Raw genomic sequence first — 24,938 nt, 5'->3', positions numbered from 1 at the left:
CCAGGCCCACACCACAATACTATGTGGGCACCTACATAACTGTATGGACTCAGCAATACCTGACATGACAACATCATCCCCCCAAGGTAGGGTAAACATCCGTGTTGGACAGCAGTAATACAGATACCATAATAGGTGGAAATAATTGCTGGGTGGGCCAAGAAGGAACAGGTGCCTCATTGGAAGCAATGTCACCTTGGTCTGCACCAGCAAATATGGTCACAGGTGATTTACCCTAAGGATATCTTTGAGTACAAATTGGACACATCCACCAAGGCAAGTCAGTAGACCTTCCACACATGTGTCTGCAATTCCAGTGGAAACACACAAATCTGCTCTGTAGTGGTAGTCAGTAACCCCACATACACATATGGCATAGATATAGGCAACCAGCTGCAGACAGGTGAGGTGTAAACATCACCCCACTGTCCCCCCACTGGTACACGTGCATGCATAGCACCTGCCCCCTCCCCTCATCATTAGGAAGCAGGTCCATAATGCCCACTCAAAGGCAACACATAGAAGTTTCCATAGGCCTAATACCATCCCTGGCTGCATCCTACATGAACACAGGCATAGGCTCTCAGATCCATTCTGCACTGTAGTCAACCACAGCCTTAGCACCAGTGTCATCCCATCTCCACAGAGGACAGCCACTGTCATCCCTATACACAAAAGTGGAGAAATCCACCGACCCAGGCAATCATATGCACATCAGCCTAACTAGCCTGCTCTGCAAGGCATAAAAGGCAATCTCAAGGACATTATGAACAGGGATAACGGCAACATACCTCCCAACCGTACTTTATTACTCGTTTTTTATAGAGTTTTGGGGTCTAAGTAATGGGGTGCCATGATTCCCGAGTGGTACCCCTTCATTTACGATTTTTTCCCAGTTTTTTTTAAATGTTTTTTTTTTTCTTTCGTGTTTGAGCTGATGTCATCACGTGCACGATGACGTCAGCTCTGTCAGCCTGTCGAAATTGAGCTCAAGGGCTCACGTACACGCATTGCTACTGTTTGAATGAATTTGGATTGCCAGCTGTCTGCGAGTGGGAAGTACAGCATGGGTGTAGTACTGCAGAGTGAATATTTCCAGAGTAGAATTAGTTCATGGCAAATGAGCTTTAAGGTATTTTTAGAGTAGTTATCGTCTTCTCTGTCTACGTGCAGCATACAGACTCTGAACTTTCATTTGAATAATTAGCTAGCTTGTGAAATCAGCTTAGTCCAGGTATTTATTTTTGGATAGCTCTGTGTATTTTCTATAATTATCTGCTGTGTAGCTTAATTTGGAGCAGAAGCTAGCATCTGCATTTTCTCTGCTGTGCTGTCACTGTAGCTTAAGCTTTAAGGTATTTTCCGCGTGTCTCTAAGACAGTGCAGCGTGCAGAGCTGGCGTTTGAATAATTAGGTAGAGCAGTTATCATCTGTACTGACTTGAGCTTAAGCTTTAAGATATTTCACAGCAGTTATCTGTATTTTCTCTGCTGCCATGTAGCTTAAGCTTTAAGGTACTTGTTCCTGTGTGTCTTTCTAAGACAGTGCAGCGTGCAGAGCTGTCGTTTGAATAATTAGCTAGGTAGAGCTGTTATTATCGTCTGTATTGAGCTAAGCTTTAAGGAGCATATCATCTGCATTTTCTATGCTGCTGTGTAGCTTAAGCTTTAAGGTATTTCCTGTGTGATTCTCTAAGAGCTCTTGTTTGAATAATTAGCTAGCTCATATTTTCAGATATCTTGTATGTATTTTCTCTCTGCTGTGTAGCTGCTTTTAAGGTATTTCAGAGCAGGGCTTAAGCTATTTCAGAGCGGTAATTAACTTTTGTTCTTTCTATATGGGCTTTCACTTGCATTAATGTTATACAAACTGTTATTTTCTCTATTTTTTGGTCCTCTGTGATACAATTTTCATTTTCAAATTGTACTAAATGTTAATAAGACATTCCAGGGTAAAGGCTAATGCTAATTATACCATGACCCCCTATTAATATTCCAAAATGTGCACGCTGATTGGCCAGCGTGCACGTTGTAAATCGACTTATACTAATGGAAAAAGGTCCGGTCGCCCGGACTTTTTCCATTAGTATAAGTCTTTTTTTTAAAACACTGTCTCGCTATGTTAAAAGAGTTTAACATAGCGATACAGGTTTAAAAAAAGCAACAGAGATCTCCGTTGCTTTTTAAAGCTGTCTCTCTATGTTAAACTCCTTTAACATAGTGACACAGTGTGTAAAAGCAGAGATCTTGCTTTCTCCATTGTTTTTTTAAACCTGTCTCACTATGTTAAATGGGTTTAACATAGCGAGACAGTTTAAAATAAGCAACGGAGATCTCCGTGCTTTTAAATGTCTCGCTATGTTAAACCCATTTAACATAGCGAGACAGGTTTAAAAGCAACGGAGAAAGCAAGATCTCCATTGCTTTTACTGTTTCGCTATGTTAAATGGGTTTAACATGGCGAGACAGCTTTAAAATAAGCAACGGACATCTCCGTTGCTTATTTTAAAGCTGTCTCGCATGTTAAACCCATTTAACATAGCGAAAAGCAACGGAGATCTTGCTTTCTCCGTTGCTTTTGGCCATAGCTCTGATGTACTGTGTAGGCATGTGCAGTACATCAGAACTGCCGCGGATGCCAGACAGTTGCGGAAGGGCAGCAAAGAGGCATTATACAATGCCATTATTTAAGAAAAGTAATTGTTTCTTTTCTTAAATAATGTCATAGTATAATAGCAATAACCCACTTCTGGGTGTGGGTAATGTGGGATTTAACCACGGTTGTCTTTGTTTGGTCCCTCGGGCTTCTCCCTCGGGACCAAACCATGCCAACCGTGGTTAAATCCCGCATTACCCACACCCAGGCGTGGGTTATTGCTATATTAGCCATGTGCTGTCTCATACAAATGTCTGTGGGAAGGATGGTATGCATGCAGTCATTCAGCTGAGTAAATTAGCATGCTCTGCCACAATAAAGAATACAACCAAAATGCTGTATTTGCCCTGTAATAGCCAATAGGGAGACTGCATTTCATGCAATATAAGGTAAAATAAAGCATGTGTATATGTGTGCAGGGATATGAGTGGTCTTGAATAACCATGTGTGTGAGATTGCATGTCTACCTGGCTAATTACACCAGGGCATTAGGCAAGGAAATTATTTTTGTAGGGTGTGTGTGTGTGTGTGTGTGTGTGTGTGTGTGTGTGTGTGTGTGTGTGTAGACTTTTATGATGGAAATGTTCTGAATTGGTCAGTTTTGTCATTATTGGTTCATGCATTTTGTTTCATTCCAGGGCATTAGGCAAGGAAATTCTTTTTGTAGGGTGTGTGTGTGTGTGTGTGTGTGTGTGTGTGTGTGTGTGTGTGTGTGTGTGTGTGTGTGTGTGTGCATGTGTGTGTGCGTGTGTGTGTGAGTAGACTTTTATGATGGAAATGTTCTGAATTGGTCAGTTTTGTCATTATTGGTTCATGCATTTTGTTTCATTGTCTACTGAAAAATGTTCAAACAATAAATTTAAAATGTGCTCTGACTTAAATCTAAAAAGTGTGCTGTATTATACAAGGAATATAATTTAATAAAGTCAGGAAGGTGCATTAAAGAACATGTACTTTTTTTGTGTGCGAGGGGCCTATGATTTGAAAACAGCCCAAAGGTAATCTTTATCCACCACTGGCCAAATGCATTTTCTTTGTGGTGATGGTTTCAATGTTTTTTCAATGAATGTGAGTTTCAAGGGCAGAGAAGTTTTAATGCCAAGTTTATTTTCATTGTGAGACAGTATTGCTTTGTTTAGCAGATATCTATTGGTGGTTGTGCATTCATTGTGCTATAAAATGTAAAAATACAATCCAAATAATCATTGTAGAAGTAAAGCAGTATAGATGCACACACTAGTGTTTATGGTAAATGGGGTGAAATAACCAGTTAATGGGACAGTGGAATGGCTACAGGGCAGGGGGACTCTGGTGCCATATTTTGGTGGTCTGTTCTTCAGTTTGCATTTGAAAGCTGGCATCCCACAATTCCACTGGAGTGGGTGGGTTATGTAATTATGTATGCAACTTTTATGTTAATCAGCGTACAGTTTTGTACCTATTTTTCATGGGCCTTGTCCAGATTTTTGATGTTTGCAGGTTGAGAGGTATGATCGGCAACATCAAAATGCCTGAGCCCACACAGCATGGTACTGTCAAAGAGAGATCAGGCCTGTTAAACCTTTTTGGCCTCTCTGAAGTGGTCAACAAACATAGGGACGAGGGGAAGATGGTGAACAATACCTACCTTCACCTAGCCCAATTCTCTCACAATAATCCCCAGGTGGCATGGACACATATGCCTACACAGCTAGGCACCAATCTGCATGTTACCAGATGGGTAGCTAACTGGCCCAATGATAGTACCCTCTCAGTCAAAGTATTGGAACCCACCTCTAGTGGTAGATTTTTCTAAAGCGGTGTACCCCAAGGATTGGTCTGGGGACCTCTACAGTTTGAGATATACATATCTGAGGTACAGGACAAAAGCAGTGGTCTGTGACTGACCAGGTGTACAGATGCTTGCAAGCTGGCCACTGTCTTACAATCCCCTACTGATGTGAGCAGCCCCTACGAGGCACTCACCCAATTAATGACTGGTGCAAGAAGCATTACCACAAACTGAATGCCAATCATTCACCCTGCTGTGGTAGATGTCATCCACACTAAGTATGACAGTAATAATGTACTGAGCATGCAATCAGGTGAGAGGCGACTTGTGCACCAAGGTTGCTAGCAACCTGACAGTTTCCCACAGTGTAGGCACCATTATACGGAAGGCTGTCTACATGCACCACCTCACAAATATGGGTAAGTCATCCAGGAACCAGGAGGCCACAACAATCCTGTACTCCACCCTCATCAGATGCATTACCAAGTGCAATGGCTTCGTTAGCATGTACCTTGCCAAACAAATGCAGCAGTTGCAGAGACCACAGAGGTTCCTGACCAGGCAATTCCAGGGTCTGCAACACCTATCCTATACAGGTAGGCTGGAAGCCTTGTCCCTGTACTCAGTCTCATACAGACTGATCATAGGTGACCTGTGTCTGGTATACAAGCCCATGTCCACACCAGACTTGATGGCATTTCTGCATATCTGTATGACAGTGCTGCACACACACAAGGCCCTCACCTGGTCTGTGACATATATAGTACTTGTTGGTGGGATAGTATGTTGTCCCACACAATGCACTGTCTGTAAAATACACTCCCTCCCCATGTCTAGTAGTGTATGTGTATAGCCCTCTGAAAGAGGAAGCTAGATGACTGCATGGGAAATGGATGAGACACCCCCTAGGATCCTGCGTGTGTCCCAGATGGACAGGGGAAACAGGTGCTGGCTTGGAAGGGACATGGGTGAAAGTCTGGGCTAGGCTTATGAGGGCATCAGGGCCAATAGCCTGGTATCATCTTATGAGGCTATGCACCTAGTACTTTACATGTTTCCTGTATGTATTGCAGACTGTCCTGCAATGGTGTCTGAAATTAATCCTTGTGAGTCTGAACTGTGTATTTACTGCAGTGATACTGTATAGTCCTGCCCCCCTCATCAGTTATCATCACATATTGTTACACCTTGTCAGTGTGTGTGGTTTGTATAGCAGTAAGTCAGCTGTTACAGTTTGTGCATATGCACTTGGTGACACTGTATAGCTCACTGCAATAGCCTTGGTCTTGGCCACAATTACCATTCTGCTACTAGGCCCATCACACAGTAGGATTTGTTACCCCTTTGTTGTGGGCTGGACAGTAGCAGTGATAGAGATGGATTGTGGCAGGCAGAACTACCGTAAGGTCTGTTCTGATGGGCCCTTAGGTGTCACAGCTATGCCAGACTGTACCAGGAGTGTGTGTGTGTGTGTGTGTGTGTGTGTGTGTGTGTGTGTGTGTGTCTGTGTGTGTGTGTGTGTGTGTGTGTGTCTGTGTGTGTATCTCAGCAAACATAGTACTGCAGAGTAATAATTTACATATATTGTGTTCCCCTTGCAAGTGAACACAGGGGGTGGTGTCCTTCCCCCTCATGACCCGATGTCAGTGTCTCCCATGATGATGGTAGTCACAGTGAGGCACAGGTGAAGTCGTTGGTGCCTGGAACCATGCCATTGTTTTGCATCCCGCTTTCACCCACTATGTCTCCGCACAGAGTCCATATGCCCACACATGCTCAATCCCCAGCAGCCATGGATAGTGGACAGGGTAAGGGTAGTGGCATGGAAAGGCTAGTGTGTTGAATATGGCGAGTGTGAGTGTAGACACCAGCCATAGGCAGAAGGCAGGTAAGGTCACACAGGCAGATGGACAAGGGTGCTCAACAGAGGACTGCTGCCCATCAAGTCCCTGTTGCAAGTGTCACAGCAGGTGTCACCAGCCACATGTTACTGACTGCAACACTAGACAGATGCTCAGGGTCATGCATGCAGCACTCCCTGCCATGCATGGTGACCTCCATGGCAGTTGTGATGCCATACATCATCCTGCCAATGTTGGGGATAGACAGTAGGGTGAGACATTGTCACTGCTTGACCATGCATTGTCTGTGCTTGAGCATGTGGTTGGAGTAGGGCATTGGCCAGGTGGAAGTAGGTCAGCGATATGATCAGTTGTGAGCCCACATGGCTGTGCACATTCACAATCCCATAGTGGCAATTCCAACAGCACTTCTGAAGGAAGGGTGCTGTCCACACCACACCGGAGCAGGCAATATGCATGTTGTCCTTTCCTGTCCCATCAGGGATGCAGGTCCAGCAGACAGCAGTCACCATCAGGGAGTAGTACTGCATCTGTCCTTGGGTCTGGAGATGCCAGTGATATTCCTGGCAGGACCAATTACCTCATCTCTGCCAGGAGATGGTTACCCATACATCCTGCCATGTACGGTCCACAGCTGTCCAACATAGACCTGTGTCTGGCATCCACATTGCTTGCATGTGTATAGATGAACAATCACACATCCCTATCCCAGGCCAGTTACCACCAGACATGCACATCTCCTCTGCATGGCCCAGGTGAACATCATCCCTTCATAGACACACACACACACACACACACACACACACACACACACACACACACACACACACACACACACACACACACACACACACACACACACACATATGATGTCAGCCATATGGCCCAGCATAGGCCTCTGGCAATCCAACACCACACCCTATGCATGTGATGGTACATGTACCACAACCCTGTTATCCATACCATCGATGATGCACAGACATGCTCATATGGGTCTGATGCACAGGGTGACTATAGTACAGTGTAGCAATGTCATGTTGCTTAAGATGATGTCTGCTGGCAGTAGTTATGGGTACACATTGAGGTGTATGTTCCTTGTTAGCCATGATGCATTACTGCAGTTAGTACTGCTGACTGACTGTAGTGTCACGTGTTGTATTCTGGTTGTGTTCCACATGTCTGTGTGTCTACAGGCTGTGGGCCTGCTGACAGTAGCAATGTTGGATAAGGCAGAGTGGTAACACAGTCACCTTATTATAGTCAGAGTACAGCTGTATACGAACATGTTTACCAGGTGTGTTTACATGCAACAGTGTGTGAGGGGCAATTGTGGCAGACAATGTGACCTTGCATACATACCCTTGACACAGCCACCTAGCCTGCATACATGTCACCTGGGTGTTCTGTAGGCCCACAGGCTCACACATACAGGGGAGGTTACCTGAGTACTGGCACTATGTCCCTCACCAGCTTAGCCATTACATTCACTGCAATGGATGCAGTTATCAGCACCTGTTGCCCCTGCTGTTTCTGTCACATCCACTCGACTGTCATGCAGTTGATGAGAGTTTGCCTGGTACTGTGTATGACAGGTTTGGTATATGTATTCCTGGCACAGGTCAGCCTGTGTTAGTCTAACCTGACAATCACCAGCATGCATGTATGCTATGCATATGCATGTCTGGCCTCTCGTGCTAGTAGTGCACACAGAGTCATAGTCCTATACATGGGGCAGCTGACAAAGGGCTGATCACAGCCCCTACCTGCACAGTCTTACAAATGATAGTGCTAGACACATAACACAGATAGCACAGTGGTACTATAATGTGGCAGTTACTGCCACTACTATTGAAGTGGGTGACAGTTGCAGGGGCTGTTAAGATTGGCAATGGTAGGTTCAGAGGCCCTTAACATGTTAGCACCATCTCACACATGCACACCACCTGCATGGGGAGATGCATTAAGACATGCATGCACATGGATGTGACACTTAGAGTGGATGACCTACCCATCTCTTAATGTACAATAAACAGTGATACGACTATTGCATCAATGGATTGGTGTTAAAAACTGTGTAACTGTGCTTGTATGGTGGATGACATCTGTATGGGCTGACACTAGTTTGCCAGTGAGGGAGTTCCAGAAGAAAAGAGGCCCACAGCATGGTATAGCCATCACATACACACACTGAAGACAGCCACAGGGGCTGTGCATACAGAAACACATACACAGTCACCAAAAGACATATTAGTAACCCTATGTGTCCAGTTGTATGTACTACAGCGCTATGTACACATGCCATGCTCCACATACATTATATGCCTGGGAAATAACACACATCCTCTTACAACAGGTAATCTTGCAAATGCCTTCATGGTTGGTGGGATAACCCACCAGACATAGTGATTGGTCTCATCTACTGCTCCTAGATACCTGCACAAGTGATAGTGTGACAGACTTTGTATCAGCATGATGTATCATTCAGGTACAATGCTGATGCTGGCATGTGTGTTAGTACGGTAACTGTGACATGTTTGGCAATGATATCACAGGAATGCTCATTGTCAGGGGACACAGATAACATATAGGTTGCAAACATGTGGCTATCCCATGTACAACTGTACAGATGACTGGTATGGGCTGTATAGTGTTACATGGTGCATGTGAGGCAGATGTCATTAACAGGGTCTTTAAAATAATGTCATGGGTAGGGGGTCAACACCCTTTAAAATGGTATTACCTACACATACAATAGCCACAGGGGATAAGCTTCACACGCTACTATAGTTGTCGGCATTGAGATTAGAACTCTTACCTATCTAACTGTTTCCACTATAGTATTACAGAGTTATTGCACATGCCACAGGGATTAGAGGGCTGACAGTTGTATACAGGTACATCCAGGATGAATGAAATCAGCAGTCCTTGTAAAGTAGGGCAATGGGACATGTACTGGGTGGCACACACACCTCAAAATGGTATAACCCACACCTCCAGAGGATATGATTCTTACCCAAACACACACACACACACACACATACACACACACACACACACACACACACACACACACACACACACACACACACACACACACACACACATGCACACACAGTTACCAGTATTGTGATTAGAACCACCTACCTATCTAGTTATGTATACTAAAGTGTTACACAATTATCACACATGCTACGGAGCTTATAGGATTTAACAGCGTCACAAGGTATGTCTAAGGTGATTACATCAACAGCCCTTGTAAAGTGTGGCAATGGGAAATGTACTGGGTGGGAAGGGCATCAAAATACATTACCCTATGAACATACACACTTACAAACACCTTCACACACAGACACACTTGAGTGTAGAACCCCTGGCCTATATAGTTATCTGTACTATACAGTTACATAGTTATTACACTCACCACAGAGCTTATACAGCTCAGTGCTGTCCAAAGTTACTTTTAAGGGCAATGACATCAACAGGACTGCTAAAGTAGGGCACTGGGAAGTGTTGTGGGTGGGAAAGTCCTCAAAATACTTCATCCTACAAAGACACACCCTTACAAAGTTATTGCACATACACTTATACACACACACACATATTTGCCAGACCTAGGAGTAGAACCCCTGCTAATCTAGTTATTTGTACTGTATTGTTACGCAGTTATCACACACGCTACAGAGCTTATAGGACTGACAACTGCCCAAAGGTGCTTTTAAGGGGAATGACATCAGCAGGACTGCTAAAGTAGGGCACTGGGTGGGAAAGTTCTCAAAATACTTCATCCTACAAACATACACACTTACAAACACTTGCACATACACTTATACACACACTTGTCAGATCTGAGAGTAAAAATTCTGCCTATCTAGTAAGTTGTACTATAGTGTTGCACAGTTATCTCATGTGCTACAGAGCTTACTAGGCTGACAATTGCCCAAAGGTGCTTATAAGGTGAATGACATCAGCAGGACTGCTAATGTAGGGCACTGGATGGGAAAGTTCTCAAAATACTTCATCCTACAAACATACACACTTACATATACACTTATACACACACACACACACACACACATATATATATATATATATATATATATATATATATATATCCTCAAAAACAAAACCCAAAATAACGTCTGAAGAAGAGGGTTACCTCGATAGCGCTAACGTTTCTGTTTCTGTTTCTGTGAATAAACGCTGTTTGTCTTACGAGGAGGTATTACGTGAATGCTTTTTGCTGCTTTCTGCTGGAATTGCTTACAAGGTTATAAGGATATCACGCTACATCCACTTGGGTTTTGTTTTTGAGGAACTATCACTACCTTTGGACTTCTTGGGTTGGCGTTTTGTTTATATATATATATATATATATATATTTGCTGAATCTGAGAGTAGAATCCCTGCCTGACTAGTTATTTGTACTATGCTTTTACATGGTTATTAAATGCACAGAGCTTGTAGAGCTGGGGCTGTGCATCGGTACTTCTAAGGGGAATGACATCAGCAGGACTACTAAAGTGAGGCACTGGAAAGTGTTGTGGGTGGGAATAGGTTCATAGGTTCATAGGTTTATACTAGGCTATCTGCCCTAAGGCATTTATAAGCCTAGCCCAGAGTTTTTGTGGCTTACGTCACCCCTTATGTTAAAAAATACTGTGCCCATTAGTTTGTTATGCCTCTGCCCAGCAGTGACACAGAGATGATTCCCGGGGTAAACCTACGATCTCCCATCCACCGGTCAAGATTTCTCTTGAACAGAGCCAGCGAGGTGCTCTGCCTCACATGGACCGTGATTTTATTCCACAACATAGGGAGTCTCTGGGTGACAAATCTATCCCTCCAGCATGTCCTATTTATATCCGTGCTAAGGTTTAAGTCGCTTGCTCTAGTGGATTTGGTAGATTTGGATTTTTTGAGGTGGAGCATGTCCATTAATTCCGGGTTGGACATGGCCTTGTATGTCAGGCACAGGTCACCTCTGAGCAGACGGTATGCGACTGAATAGAGCTGGAGTTTCTTCAGTCTGGCAGCATATGACAGATTTTGGAGTCCCTTTATCCTTTTGGTGAGGAACTTTTGGGGTCTCTCCAATTGCTGCAGGTTTCGGGCGAGATACATCCCGAATGGGGCATTGTACTCTATCATTGGTCTGATAAGTGAAGAGTACAGGGGAACAATGACCTCACTTGATCTGGATGTGAATCCCTTCATGATCAGGTGGGCAATGTAGAAGGTTTTTCTAACCACTTTAGCAATGTGAGTGTCAAAAGAAAGGCCACTGTCAACCTGGGTCCCCAGGTCCCTGATAACCTCTTCTGTGCTTAGTGGATTGCCACCTATATGGTAGCTTGGGGTTACCTTGTTTTTCCCGAAGGGTATGACTATACATTTTTTGGCATTTAACTTCAGGCCATGGCTCTGGCACCAGCTATCAGTTTCGGTGAGACCCCTCTGAAGGATATCTGTGTCCGATGTACTTTCCACTATGGCTCCCAGTTTGCAGTCATCTGCAAACTTTGTCAGCCATAGTCCTCCTATGTTAGCCTGTACTTCTGAGAAGTAGATGCCGAACAACAGGGGGCCAAGGACTGAGACCTGTGGGACACCACTTGTGACCGGCTTGGAGTCTGACATGGCGCCAGCTACTCTAACCCTGTGGGTTCTGTCCTTTAGCCAGTTTGCAACCCATCTTGTGACATATGGGTTTACATTTAAGCTGGTAAGTTTCTCTATAATACCCGAGTGGGGTATTGTGTCGAAAGCTTTTGCAAGGTCAAGGTAGGCTGTATGGACTGCCTTTCCCTCATCAATGGCCTTGGTGACTGTTTTGAAGAAGTCGACCAAGTTCAAAAGGCATGATGGCCTCAACATACTTCATTCTATAAATATACACACTTGCACACACATTTGCCAGAACTGGGGATGGAACCCCTGCCTATCTAGTTATATGTACTATACTGTTACATGGTTATTGCATGTGCCATGGAGCTTATATGGCTGTGAATGTGTGGAGGTACTTCTAAGGGGAATGACATCAGCACTACTGCTAAATTGGAGCACTGGGAAGTGTTGTGGGTGGGAATGGCCTAAAACTGTTTCACCTACAAACAAACAAACACACACACTCCCTCACACACACTTACATTTTCCAGGACTAAGATTAGAACCCCTAACTATCTAGGTATTTGTACTATAGTGTTACAGAGTTATTGCATGCACTACAGAGCTTATTGGGTGGATAGGTGTCCAATGGTACTTCTAAGGTGAATGACAGCAGGAGATTTTGTGAAGTAGGGCAATGGGAGCTGTACTGAGTGGGAACAGTCTCCTAATACTTAGGCCTACGGACATACACACACAAGCAGGTGATGTGATATTATAACCCCAACCTCAGTACTATTACACAATGGGCCTCACCTTTTATGTTGGCGTGTGTGACTGGTTACAACCGGTATGCCACTGTCCACAGCAGGACATCATGCTATGCCATTCAGGGTATTTGTATGTGTGACTCACTCTGTGTGTGTCCCCCTGTGTCTCTCTCTCTCTCTCTCTCTCTATATATATATATATATATATATATATATATATATATATATCACTGTTGGTCTCTCTCTCTCTCTCTCTCTCTCTCTCTCACTTCCTCACATTTATGTGTGTGTATGCTTGCCATATTATTATCTATTGCCCATATATATGTCTGTGTTTCACACATAATGGATGCAGATATACCACATCTGGGCCACCTACAGCTAGCTGAGGGTAATCATGTCTGATGGGTGTACGTAGGGATAGTTAAGGTGTACATAGCTGCCTGTATGCACAGACATATATACAAAATACAGTCATATAGTACAGTGTGGGTTCCAGCATGGCCTGTGATTCTCTAAGTATAGGAGCATATCCAGTGTGACCTTCTATAGTGAGAGTGGGACTCCATTCCAGAGATAGGTGTACTCCGGTCTGGAGTTTTGTGTGCTACAGCCTTACCTCTCAGGACTAAACAGGACTTTCCTAGGGGGTACTGGGTTTGTTTAGCAAATATTTTCTGACATATCTGTAGTCTGACACGGCAATGTATTGTGTCATTACCTAGTGACAGACATCCTCAGATCATCACAGTGCTTTACCAGAGGAATACAAGATGTATGATGCACAGACCAATATTATGAGCCCAGCTATGTACATTCTTGCCCAACAAGGCCAGTTGGGAGGTGTGGCTACAGCCAGTTGACTGATAATGCTATGTAAACGGTCCATTGACTTACTGATATACTGGCTGGGGATTTCCTGCTTGTGTGGTATCTTTCTTACCTGAGATGTCATATCCTGGTGCGGCCATACTTCTCAACTGCATTTTTTGGCAGATTGTCCAAATGTTTGCCTAGAGGTTGGGAGGGATGGGTGTGGGTACAGAGTACATTCTACTGTGCAGACATGTCCATTATATGTGTAGTATATTCCACATAGCACTGTGACTTCCAGGTATGTCTGTGGCATAGCAGTAGGTGTAGCTGACATGTATAATAGTTGGCACTGCAGTTATCTGCACATGGCCCTGTCAAAGACAGGACTGTACCTAGGCCACTACAACACAACAGCTGGGAGTAAGTGCTGGCCAGATCCTGAAAGTATTAACCACACATGCACATAGCTCATTGATCCCTGCATATTGTGGACATGCAACATATTTAATGTGTATTGGGACAGGCTTGGCAATGTGTGCTCTGCTGCTATTACCCTGCAAATATACATGCTATTGTATTTTGGTGGGACTATATGGGGCGGGCATATTTGCCAACTGTACACATTTGCACAGACTGTGCTGATATTTGCTTTACATTTTGGTTCCATTTAGCATAGTATTGTGCCCTGTCTTGGAAACTTGAGGCATATCAATACAGTCCACATGTCAGATTATAATAGCATACATTTGAGTTTTGGACTTCTTACCCTTCAGAGACTTACTGCAACTGCAAGACCTGCTATGCTATCACTGTGTAAGTCTGTAGGGGGTATTTCATCATTGTCCCCATATGTGGGCCTTTGCTAGATATTTCTTTATGGTTTTCTATGGCTGGCTTGTCGGGTGAGGCTGAGGGGTGAGTATGGGACCCACACATTGACATCCATGCATGTGACCTATGACCCCCCAGTTTGTTAGCCCCCCACTTATTCTGCAGTGAGAATTGTCACCTAGGGAATTACTGCATTCTCCGGAGAAGCCAGTATCAGCAGACATTTCCTGGTGTCCCACATAGCTATCAGTTGTCTGCTGCTATCCCAGTAGGCCACTCCATTCCCTTGCATGCATGCAGCAATACCATAGATATGCTACCAGAACATACTAATCCAGTCATTTATTGTTAAAAAGACTGACTTACCTTGTGCTTGCGACAGTTCTGAGGATATTGCTTGAGGGCTGCTTATGTCAAATGCACACAGTAAGCCTATACATGGTAAGTTACAGGTAGTGTGATGTGTGTGTCATCTATTTTACTGTGTGTGTGAGTCAGAGAGAGAGAGAGGTGTCAGTCCCTGGGTCCCTACAGTGTCAGTGTGTGTGCTATGCATTGGCTCTTTGTGAAGGCCAGGGCATATTGGGCATGCTTCCATCTGCCTACAGGAGCTGGCTCAGAGGGTTCCTTCTCAGAGTCGCTCTGTGCCTGTGGGGACCTTGGCAATGGTGGAGGGGCTGTGTGGCCCTTCCCTGTGCTGTTCCTGCTGCAGCTGTTTCCACAGGATCATATTGTGTAGCGTGCACATACTATGAACATGCATGCACATGTGACAGGAGAGTACTGCAAGGCTTCACCAGATTTATCAAGGCAGTGGAACCATGACTTGAGCATTCCAAACACATGCTCTATAATGATCCTGGTTTGTGTGTGTGCCTCATTATGGTGTTCTTGATTGGATGTCTGTGCATTTCTGATGGGTGTCATCATCCATGGCTCCAATGCATAGCCAGCATCCCCTACCAGATGGCCATATGGAATGTCCCCAGTGGCAAATGTCTGGTACAGCTGTGATGAATGCCAAATGTGGGAGTCGTGATAGCTTCCAGGGCTGCCAGCATACACATTCATGATAATGCCCTGGCCATTGCACACAACCTGGCAGCTGATGGAGGGGAAGCCCTTATGGTTTATGTAGACCCTACCCTATTCACCGGGTGGTGCTTTGATATGGATGTGCGTACAGTCTATCACACCCAGTCCCTCCAGATAGTCTGCTACATGGTGGAAGAGACACATACTGCTGGTCCTCTCCTCATGGTTGTTTGGGAAGTAAATGTGCTTACTGGTATGTGGTAGCATGGCATCCAGGAACTGGTGGAATACCCTGGATGCAGATGCCTGTGAGACCCTCATGATGTCCCCAGTAGGTCTTTGGAAAGTACCTGTAGCTAGTATTTTTAAGGCTACACATACCTTGGTATCCACTGGGATGGGTTCCCCTCTGTTGGCTCTGGGTATGAGTTGAGGCCAGCACAGCTCGATGATTTGCTGAAGTATGTCTCTGTCCACCCTGTACTGCTGTACTATCTGCAGATCATGTAGCCCCCTGGTAGGTTACCCTAGGTTTGAACATTCTTCTCACCCTCCTCAGTCTGGGGTGGTTGTCAGCATTATCCTCCTCACCACCCATAGCCTCTAGCACATACTGATGTATCAAAGCAACGGCAGCCCCTAACATTTTTTTGCTTAAAATTCCCCTGCATGTGTACACCAATGGTGAAGAGTTTGTGAGAAATACCAGACTGACAGGTGTTTGCATAGAGTATACTGTTGTGCTACAGATACTGCATGTATGATTAGCTGATTATGATGCATTCTACCTGCCAGCTATGTTATTTGTACTTGATTGGTTTTATTCTGCTATTTCCCATTTTTTCTTTTCTTCCCTTCCCATTTCTGCCCCTTTTAAGCCTCAAGGCGCACCACACAAACCTGGTGCCCAAATGTAAACAGTTCTGCTATTTCCATTTTTTTTTTTTTAGACCCGGTCAATGCCGTGCAAACCCGGTTAGCATTAAGTGAACACTTTGCAGTAGAAATGACCCTCCCCTGGACATGAATACACTCTTCACTTCATGTAATAAGTCATTACAGCCTCAGACACACCCCCTTGCTTAGCTAAGCTCAAATGGGAGTCGTGGAGCTCCAATGTGCTTACACCAAGCATGACACACTCCCTTTTCCTGTCAGCTGCTTCTCCTGCTTACACTACTGCCTTATAGCTCCTACACAGTTAGGTGCAGCCAGAGAATGGTCTCCCCTTTAGTGATACAGTGAAATTTGCTCATTTTCATACCCGACTGCCTTAGTTCCTGGTTACACCACTACACCCCAGTCTTCCTTCTTAGCAACCAGTATTACCTGTTTTTGTTTTGATTCTACATGCCATAGACTATAATGGCAAAATGCAGATTTCACTTAAAATTGCCTTTTCACATTTTATTAAATTTTCGGTGCTATCCTGTTTGTGCGCTGCTGCCCTATGCATAAATGGTCAAGATCAGCCAAAAAAATAAACTTTGATTTTTATAATTTTGCAACAGTTTTCCATGCCAATATATTTGGCCATTGGCATGCCTAAGGATTATAATACATGCTTTACTTTGAGATGTCATGCCTCCATTTTGATTTTTGCAGAAATGTATTCGGCAAGTAGGCAAATACATGTCTGCACCAGACACTGTTCTTGCAAGGATGCCTGCCTGCTTACTGAATCACTAATTCACCTCATTTGCATGGTGCCATGTATCCCACTGGACACCAGCAACAACAGGAGAGGCTGAAAATATACCTCACAAAGAGGATCTTAAGTGCTACACACTTGCCCCATACAGACAGACTCCAACAACTACAATGACTCACTGTCTCACATTGGCTACTTAAGTGCGATCTCTGCCTGATATACACAGCCATGTCTGATCCAACCACGTCAGGAATGCGACATCCGAGGAAACCAATCTGTCCACACAACATGCTCCAGATTCCTCAGCCCCATCCTCACAATCAACAGGACATGCTGGAGGAACAGGATCACAAGCCAGAGACTGGCCATGCTATGGAATAGACACCACATACATTTCAAGTTGAGCACATCAGTGGCCCTATTCAAGAGAAATCAAAAGGAGTGTATGGGGAATAGAATACCCACCCTGGGGATCACTCCAGTGACTATACTCAGTAGACACACTGAGGAGTATCGTCAGGGGGCATGATGCCAGTGTATTCCCATGGGCTAGCCTTGTAAAGCCTCCATGGCCATTTGCCACATACACACCTATGACTTTTGAACCTATGGATCTCAGTACTGTCAAATGTATGTGTTTGCATTAGTGTGTCTGAAAGCGTTTGTGAGTGTGTAAACACGTGGGTGAAAGTAGTTGGTGGCCCGTCTCACCCAGTACAACTACCATTGCCATACCTTGCAAGTACTGTAGATGTTATTCACTATATAGGTACCTTGGGACACTCCACAACCTATTAGCTCTGTGGTGTGTGCGGTAACTGCATAACACTTTAATACCAATAACCACATAGCTAGGGGTTCTAATATGAGTCCTGGCAAGTGTGTGTGTGTGTGTGTGTGTGTGTGTGAGTGTGTGTGTGTGTGTGTGTGTGTGTGTGTGTGTGTGTGTGTGTGTGTTATTGTGTGTAAGTGTGTATATGTGTAGGTTACAGTATTTTCTGGCCTCTCTCACCCAGTACATCACACATTGTCATAATTTACAAGGCCTGGTGATGTCCCTCAACTTAGAAGTACCTTTGGACAAGTGTCACCCCATAACCTCCATGGCACATGCAATAAATGTGTAACAATGTATTAACAAATAAATAGATAGGCAGGGGTTCTAATCTCAGTCCTGGCAAATGTGTATGAGAGAAGAATGCCATCCGTGTTTGTGCATGAAAGATATCCATTGGATGGGCATGGATTCATATTTTATGCCATGGTATACACAGTACACATTCATAAGTCTACTCTATGAGGTCTGCTGTTCACATCAGCCATAGTGGTATCTGTAGACACTCTTCAGCCTTATGAACCCTGTGCAACAGTATGGAATAGTGTGGTACGAATAGCAAGATAGGTTGGTCTGCTAATGTCAGTACTTGCAAGAGTGTGTGTGTGTGTGTGTGTGTGTGTGTGTGTGTGTGTGTGTGTGTGTGTGTGTGTGAGTGTGTGTGTATGTGTGTGTGTGTGTGTGTGTGTGTGTGTGTGTGTGTGTGTGTGTGCGCACATTGGTGTGTATAGCAGTGGTTGTGAGTGTGTAGACTTGTATGCGACACTTACACCCAATACAGCCACCATTGCCATACCCCAAAAGGCCAGGTGATGTTATTCACCTTACAGGTGTCTTGCAACACTCATCACACTAGTAGTCCTGTGCCACCTGCAGTAACCGCATAATTGTGTGGTACCACAACTTGATGGGTAGGGATTCCAAACACAACACTGGCAACTGTGTTCCTGTGCTTGCATGTGTGTGTGTGTGTGTGTGTGTGTGTGTGTGTGTGTTTCTGTGTTTGAACAGTATTCTTTGTGTGTTTGGTCGACACAATATCCTCTGGGGTTGAGGGCATTAGCAATCTGAGGTGTGTTCCACCCACCAGAATTACCACTGTCCACTAAACTAGAGCTGATGTCAACCACCATAGACTGAGATACAACCCCTCAGCCCTATAAACTGTGAGGCACATGCAAGAACTGTTACACAAACCTGAGAAATATGTGCAGATACAGCTGTACCCCAACAATGACATGGTCAATGTGTTACTACATTGCCATACCCCTTGTTGATGATGTCTGCAGGGCCACATCCTGCTGACACATAGACACCTGGAACACAAACAGAATTACAACATGTGAGAACACATTCGCTTAGTGTTACTAACATCAATAATGCATCACACACATACACACACACACACACACACACACACACACACACACACACACACACACACACACAGACAGTTGAGGTACCTCAAAGGCATTATACAGACCTCAAATTAGCTGACTTGGGGCATTCATGACACACAGTCAGACAATCACATGCACACTCTGGGCGGACCCTCAGCATCATGCAGTGCAGCCCTTTCCAATTACTGTTACTACTAATATACACCTCTGGGATACGTGAGTGGTGTTAGTAGGTGATGGCCCTTCATGTAGCACACACTGCACCCATGTAAATTATTGCTGTTCACCTTATAGCACTGTGGCAACTCCTACAGAACATACTCCCCAACAGGATTTTGCTGAATGTCTACATGTGTGGCTCATATGTTTGGTCTGTTCTTCATAACTCCTGTGTTTGTTTGATACATTACTGGGTAGGCCAGTGGATTGGTGCCACTAAGTAATGTCCTAATTGGAGGTGCAGACTGCATAAACTGCAGCACATGTATTTTAAATCAAAGCCAGTTACTCAAACAACTTCCGAAGCTTACAGTGGATATAGTAAGTGTACACACACCTGTTAGCATGCCAGGTTTTCATGATATATCACATGAGACCTTAGAAATCAGGTCATAACATTGCCATAATTTCATATGATATATAACCTCTGCAATCCAACTGAAGAACATACACATCAGTTACAAGTAACATCTGGTAACTGAAATAAGGTAAAATAGACTGGTTGCATAAGTGTGCACATCCTTAAAGTAATACTCTGTTAAAGCAACTTTTGATTTAATCACATCTTGGGAAGATGTCTATCAGCATGGCACATCTTGACTTGCCAATGTTTACATACTCTCCCTTGCAAAACACCTCCAACTATGTCAGATTGCAAGGACATCCCCTGTGCATTGCCCTTTTCAGGTCACCCTGCGCATATATCCTATTAGACGTAGGTGTGGGCTCTGACTCAGCCAGTGCAAAACATTGCATGTGTTCTGGTGAAGCCATCCTTTTGTTGGTATGGATGTATGGTTTGGGCCATTGTTGTGTGGAAAGGTGGAATTCCTCACCATCCACAGCTATGTGGCAGACACCAGAACGCTTTGGAGCCACAAGGGACCAGTGTTTGGAACTGTTCATAATCCCCTCTAACTTGGCTATAGCCCCAGTTCCAGCTTGTGAGCAGCAACCCCAAAGCAGGATACTGCCATCACCATGTTTCACAGTGAGGTGGTATTATTGTGATAATGTGCAGTGGTGATATTGCACCAAACACACCTGTCAGAATTGTGGCCAAAGAGTACAACCATGGTCCCATATTACCATAACACGTTACCACTTGCTTTTTGGAGACCTGATGTATTGTTTTCAGACTTTCACCAGTCCTGCATATTGTTTGGTGTGAGGAATTTCTACCATCTTCCAACCCTACCCTATAGGCAGGACATATGGAGATCATGGAAGCTTGTTGTGACATGTAGTACACACCCAGTACTTGCTGGAGATTTCTGCTACTCCTTCACTGTTGCTGTAAGGCTCCTGGCAGCTTCTCTGGCCAGTTTTGGTCTTTTATTCTCATAGACTTTGGTGGGATGTCCACTCCTTCGCAATGTCACTGTCACCCCTTATTTTCACTACCTTTTGATGACTGTCTGCACTGTGTTCCATGGTATGTGTAATGCTGTGGAAATGTTTTGGTACCCTTCTCCAGGCTGATGCATCTCAAAGTGTGGTCCCTTAGCAGCTTTGTCAGCTCTATGTGAACCATGGCTGTTGCTGTAGCAGGCAACTGGGTATATGTTAGGATAATCCTGGTAGGACAGCTGACCATTAGTTGCTGTTAATCAAAGAGTCTCTGTAATTGATGGCTGTTGTGTATCCAATAAGATGTGCTGCTGTACTTATATCGAAAGCTGCCTCAACACAGTACTAGCTTCAGCCTGTGCACACATATGCATCTAGGTTATTGTACTATTGTTATGTATCATTATTGTTCCTCTAACAGATTTGTTTGATTTACAATTGAATTGTACAGGTTATAGGTCACATGAAAGATTGGCAGTATTTTGAACTTGTCTATTGTGCTCTCATTTTTGTATATCACACATACCTGGCATTCTAACAGGTGTGTACACCATTTATATGCACTGTATACCACTCATTTCTATAATATGACCCTCATTTTGGGTCTTTGCCCTCCCATTTTGTCGGTCTTTGTCCAGGTGTCTTGCAATGACAGATTGTGAGGTATTCTACAGATATGTGACATCTCCTACAAATAGGCCAATGTCATGACCACCGTGATACAATGCAGTAAACACCACCACAGGTGAACATGCAGATATTGCCAAATGGCTGAGTATAACAGTTGTGTGCATGGTTACATGCATTAACTTTAGCATGCCTGAGGTACTGGTGAGCCACAACAGGGGAAACCCCATACTTACTGGGTTCAGGCTGCTGTTCCATGTGCAGACAAGAGGCACATATGTAGTTGTGAGGGAACGGTATTGTCAGCAGATTCACATTAAGCATTGGTACAAGATGAACAGTACATTTCTGCACAGGTACAGTACACACTATGATATTACACAATTTGCTGTCCTTCACCATAGATGTGCACTTGTGTGCATTACTACACCCAACCCACTAATCCATTTTGCACTGATATATGAATCTATAGACTCAGCAGAAGACAGTTTAAATGCTACCTCATTACATTGATGTGCACTTTGGCCTTACCTGGATGCTCCTCACCTGGCTGGGTGCCACCTACCTACCCAACTGCTGTTTCCCGTGTTTGAGTTTGTGTGGGGGCTACCCCAAGGTTGGCAAGGAGCTCCTCTGTCACTGTAAGTGGGGCTTATGTGGCTGGCCCCCACCGGTAGCAGTACAGTCCCTTGCTACAGCAGCAGCCCTTTGCTGGGCACGATGTATCAGGTCAGTTGTTCTATGCCTGATCTGATCATATGTGCATCCTTGTGGCCCAATATGTTCACTCTGTGAATGATTTCATCTGACAGGGCAGTCCGCTCCTGCAGATTTTGCTGGCTACGACCAGAAAGGATGGTATAGTTTAAGATTACAGCTTCTGTGATGGCTGCTGTATCTGCATCACTGTAAAGTGGTTGCCGCTGCATGGCACCTGGAAGACATACACAGGGAAACGCATCACAGGACCTCAGACATTACCCAGAGTTATTTACAGAGGAAGCACATGTATGTGGACTATCATTAGCCACCACTTACAAACACATCATACCCCTGTACCTGGCAGCACTGTATGAACATGCATTGTACTCCAGATCCTGATGTGTCATGTTCCCCCCAATGAGGGTCAGTACATTGCATAAACCACCATTCATCATTCACATTTGTGTAGAGGGGTGACAGTGGCCACATTACTTGCAGATAGGTTGTCAATGGTGCGCAGGCTTTGCTTGCATAAAGTGTGTAATGGAGCTGGAAACATATGCCTGGGTTCATGTAGGATGCAGACAGGAATGTTATCAGGCTCCAAGGGGACTTGCTTTTGTTAACTTTGATTAGGCAGTTTGCACCTGATCCATGATGATGAGGGGAGGGGTGCATGTGCTGTGCATATCCACCTATACTGATGCTGATCCAGGGGGGTGATGTTTGCCCTAAACCTGTCTGCAGCAGGTTGGCTGTAGCTATGGTGTGTGTGTATGTGCTGTGATTGACCACCATTACAGGGTTGGTTGGGTTGGTGCCTCTGAGACTGCACACATATGTGAAGATGGCCTTGTGATTGCCCTTAGTGGATGTGTCCAATTTGTACTCATAGTTAGCCTTACAGTAATCCACCTGAGACCTAATATGCTCATTCAGACAAAGGCTGACATGCCACCCATTTGGTGCCTGCTCCTACTTTGACCTGTACAACCAACACAGCATCAAATTATGTGCTTTGTGCATTGCTGCTGTCCAGCAAAGGGGTTTTCTCCAGTTTGGTGGAGACAGGTTTTATAAGTAAAGTATTGCTGAGGCCATACAGCTATGTGAGTGGTCATATATCTGTTTGTAGTAGCCATGGACATAGGGTTAGAACAGAGTTGGCCACCTCTATAATTTCAACGTGATACTCATTTTTATTATACTACCCATGTCTGTGTCAGGGCAGTGCCACAAGCAGTAGCTGTAGAAGTGTAATTCTGTTGGATGCACAGAAAATAAGGTTACACATGTGTACATGTACAGCTTATTCACCTGACGTTTTGCATCCCATGTTAGTTGTTATGAGGCAGCCAGGTACACCTACCCATACATATATATGCACAGGTAATACCTGCTATACATTTCTGTTCTGTGTCAGTATGGCACACTGTAATGACACTCTTGCTGCTCAGTCAGTCATGTCAACCTGCTAGGGCAGGACATCTGTAGGACAACAGACATACATGGTGGGCTATGGGCCACAATTAGTGACACTTTCTTCATATTGCTGTAACACACATATGTCATTTGAGAGTGCAGTAACCTTTGTATTCACAGACATACCCTGGAGGATGTCTGATGTTCATGTGGCAGGCAGAGAGGTGAAAAGCTAGGTGTGTGGTAGTGAGGGTAGAAACTGTTAATGTTGTGAGTATGACTGGTATGGGGACAGAGCTAGCTGATAAGTTGGACAGAGGAAAGGTGGATATATTGTGTGTGCTAGAGACCAGATGGAAAGGGTGTACAGCTGTATGTATCGGAGTCGGGTACAAATAGTTCTATCATGGTGTGTATGGGAGGGGAAATGGTGTAGGGGTTAATCTGGAGGAGCATTATGCCAATAGTGTTTGTGGAGGTGATAAGAGTGTCGGGTAGAGTAATGTTCAGGAGGCTGGGAATTGATGGTGTAATGTTGATAGTTGTTAGTGCATATGCTTCGCTAATTGCATGTGTGATGGATGAGACAGACGTACTTTGGTGTGGTTGGATAAAGTGGTGATGCATGTACCCAAAGGTAAATGAGTGGTGACTGGAGCAGATTTCAATGGGCATGTTGGTGAAGGGGACAGAGGGGATGCAGAAGTGATGTGTAGGTATGGCGTTAAGCAAAGGAATGCAGAAGGTGAGATGGTGGTGGAGTTTGCAACAGACGTTGGACATGGGTGTGGTGAATACATAGTTTTACAAGACTGAGGGGCATAGAGTGACATGCAAGAGTGGAGGAAGATGCACACAGGTGGATTATCTACTATGCAGGTGGGCCTGTTTGAAGGGGATTGGTAACTGTAAAGTGGTGACAGGGGAAAGTGTATTTAAGTAGCATGGAAGGTTGGTCTGTGGGATGATGCTGGTGATCAAGAAGAAGGGGATAAGTGTGAGGGCAGCACCACAGATCAAATGGTGGCTACTGAGAAAGGGTGATTGTGAGGTTGAGTTCAGGGAAGAGTTAAGACAGGCAGTGGGTGGCAGTGAAGAGTTAGCAAATATCTGGGTAACTACATCCAAGCTAGTAAAGGAGATGAGTAGAATGGGGCTTGGTGTGACATCTGCACAGAGGGAGGACAAGGAGCCCTGGTGGTGGCATGAGGAAGTACAGGGGAGTATACAGAGGAAGAGGTTGGACAAGGAGAAGTGGAATTGTCAGACAGATGAAGAAAGCAGACAGGTGTATAGGGAGATGGGGTGCATGGCAAAGAGAGTGGTGGAAAAGGCTGAGGATGGGGCATCTGAAGGGTTGCATGTAAGGTTGGACACCAAGGATGGAG

General features: G+C 44.6%; 1 protein-coding gene across 2 annotated transcripts in view; it reads left to right on the top strand.

The window, feature by feature from the left end:
• The window catches only part of LOC122798246 (gamma-aminobutyric acid receptor subunit rho-2-like), an 817,188-nt gene that overhangs the window by 636,529 nt on the left and 155,721 nt on the right, over window positions 1-24,938 (top strand). The window lies entirely within an intron of this gene.

The sequence above is a fragment of the Protopterus annectens genome, chromosome 1.part0 (assembly GCF_019279795.1).
Source record: "Protopterus annectens isolate FY-2018-M chromosome 1.part0, PAN1.0, whole genome shotgun sequence".
NCBI classification, from domain to species: domain Eukaryota; kingdom Metazoa; phylum Chordata; order Ceratodontiformes; family Protopteridae; genus Protopterus; species Protopterus annectens.
The sequence above is the reverse complement of the archived record's forward strand: the minus strand, read 5'-3'. Positions and strand labels throughout refer to the sequence as shown.